This window comes from Octopus bimaculoides, chromosome 29 (genome assembly GCF_001194135.2).
Source record: "Octopus bimaculoides isolate UCB-OBI-ISO-001 chromosome 29, ASM119413v2, whole genome shotgun sequence".
Taxonomy (NCBI): Eukaryota; Metazoa; Mollusca; class Cephalopoda; order Octopoda; family Octopodidae; genus Octopus; species Octopus bimaculoides.
Window position 1 is genome coordinate 11,750,696 of NC_069009.1, and position 2,991 is coordinate 11,753,686.

Sequence of the window (2,991 nt, forward strand, 5' to 3'; positions counted from 1 at the left end):
GTATTCAGTTGTTTATATTTACTCCTTTGGCTGATTAAGCCATAGCTTCGTTTTATTTGCTTTTTTCTTTTTAAATTTGCTGTTTTACCCTAACCCTAACCCTATCACCGATAGAATTGTTTCAGAATCGTTTGTTTATGTAGTCGGCACTTAATGTATATCGGCTGAATGGACGTCAGTGATTGGTTGAAATTACAGAAATACGACAACTTTAACATGGAATAACTTAGGGATTTCTTTTTTTCTAAGAAGACTAAGAGAAAAAGATGTTTTATATGACACATTCTACAAGTGTTCGAAGTTTCAAAGTGTTTCGTTAATGAAAAATGTGGCCCCCGTTTTTTAAAAGATCCGAATCAGCTGCTATTCCTAGTGTTCTTCGGGTCGGGGCAAGCTCCGAGGATCGGATACCGCAAAAGACAGACTCGCAGTCGACGAAAGGAAAACGCATATACCACAAACTATTTCGGCCCCACGTGTAGAAATTCGCTGCGATGGCAGCCAAGATTAGAATCGCCAGCGACGTGATCAGGCCTTGGTGGACATTGGGATTAGACACTGAGGGAAAATGGCTGTAACTTTTTAATTTTTTAATTTTGGCAATTATAAAATAAAAAAAGTTACAGCCATTTTCCCTCAGTGTCTAATCCGAATGTCCACATGTGATCCTTTTGCTGTTTCAATGTAAATGTAAGCCGTTCATTTTCACATCTAAGCTGCGAGGGGGCTATTCGTACGACTTGGACATGTAGAAAACAATGTCAAAAATGAAAATCGCCCCCCCCCCAGAACCCCCGGGTGTTGGGGGAGGGGGGGTCAAATTTTTTTTTAAAGGGGAATCGCATGACAGTGATATGTAGAACACATTATCGAAAGCGAAAATCGCCAAAATTAAAAAATAAAAAAGTTACTGCCATTTTCCCTCAGTGTCTAATCCCAATGTCCACCTAGTGACCGAGCTAATTTTTTTTATGAGATCTCACGACTAGCTATTTTGCTTGTTTACAATATGTTACAAGCGGAAGCGAACTCTGGCCATCGCTCTGGCAGCCAGGTACTTGCGTCTGAGGACAAGCTAAGCAGCGGTCCTGTATCTGTTAGAGAATGGTAACGAGTTCGCTTCCTCTGCTGGCAATGTATATTTGACAAGATTTTCCATATATTTTATATAGAGGGTGAAGTGTCACACCGATAACCAGCTGCCGGACAAACTGCCTGGGGTTAAACTAGTCGTAACATGGACTTTGCCTTCCATGGATCTATTCTGTTTGGTTGCTAGCCGCTCCAAAAATTAAAGTTTACTGAAAATTTTTTAATTTGGCACAACAATAATTATAATACATTTGCCAAAACCGAATTGCTGGAGTTATTTCATTTTTTTGCCGCTGCCAACCAAACAGAAAATATACCCTTTCATCCTTTTGCGTTTGATGAAATAAGTACTAGTTGAGTACTAGGGTCGACTTGACCTAGATCAAGCCATGTTTCTGAGAACTACAACACGTAGACTACTACTACTACTACTACTACCACCACCCGACAAGGGTATTGTTGTGGCATCATGAGATTATAAGACGTTTATAGACATGTGGGCGTTACCTTCTCCTGTGTGCGTGTTTGATTAAATATGAGTGTGTATGTATGTGTTTGTGTGCATAGATAATTTGTTGGAGTATCAATCGCTGAAAAAGCAACAGATAAGAGAAAAAAACCCTCCTCAATGTCGCCCACAGTGTCTATGTATCTACGTAGCAACTTTTCTTTTCATCTTTGTATCAACTGTCTCTTTCACTTCCTCTGTCTCCCTCCTATCTCCCGCTTTTAATTTAACAATGTGTGTATGTAAATATGTATCTACTTTTTTGTTTTTTCTTTTATATATGTATCTATTTGTTTCTGTCTTAATACTGAAGAAAAGTGTGACGGACAGATAGGCAGATGGACGCAGCTCTTATAGTATGGATTCGTACATACACGCACACATGAATACGTACACACATATATGCACACACATACATATGTATATATACACATGCATCCACCGAAACACAACCGAGATATTAACATCCATGAGTGGACGGATGCGGTGGTGACGTTACAGATGACATCATCAGTGAGAGAGAGAGAGAGAGAAATGTAGAAGAGGAGGGGAGATGTGGTAGAGAAATATATTATTCACACCATTGTGTGAGAATAATGGCTCACTTACTCATACATACACACTAAATAAACTCACAGATATTTACGCAAGGCAATACACACCTACACACGCATAGACACCACAACACAATTACATACAAAGTTTCATACACACACATACTCGTCAAGTTAACACCCACTTATATCTATAAACTTTTTCCTAGAATTTGATAACCACCGCACTCACAGATCATTTTAAAGTCACAATTTTCCTGCTGTTCCAACGAGCTGGACTTGAATTTCTGAGAAGCAATTCAGGCTGAAATTAAAGTCGAATCACAAGACACAGGTAAACAGTTGCGATAATTATTTTAATTAACACACAATTTGCTAACACATTTACATAGTAAAACATTCATTAGAACTGTTTCAAACATAAATATACTTTTATATTGGAATTTGTTTTATTTAATTTGGACAGTAATATTAAGACTAGAATGTGTTAAAACATTTTACAGTTTTACATTATAAGAATAACGTTCTATTTACATTTCTAGAATATAATATAAAGTATATTTTGGTGGTAGAGATGGACTATATGTAATCTGAACCTTTCCCCCCCTTATTTATTAATTTTTTTTACGGAATCCCACGTTTTAGGCTATGGAGATTCCGATTCTGAAAAAAAAAATTTTGAAAAATTTCAATCCCCTCCCTACCAAGCAGGCTATTTACATGCTAGAAATAACAGCCAAATCTCACAAAACTAGTGTTAGGGTTAGGGTTAGGGTCAGGGTTAGGGTTAGGGTTTGAGTTAGGGTTAGGTTTACCCTGTGGATCTATATAAAAACC

At 37.7% G+C, this 2,991-nt stretch overlaps 1 long non-coding RNA gene across 1 annotated transcript in view; it reads left to right on the top strand.

Moving 5' to 3' along the window:
* Positions 1-1,670: 1,670 nt before the first annotated feature.
* LOC106874691 (uncharacterized) overlaps positions 1,671-2,991 on the top strand; it is a 20,120-nt gene continuing 18,799 nt past the window's right edge. Inside the window, exon 1 of the long non-coding RNA XR_001410033.2 lies at positions 1,671-2,488. This is a non-coding gene — a long non-coding RNA (uncharacterized LOC106874691). The remainder of the gene's footprint in view (positions 2,489-2,991) is intronic.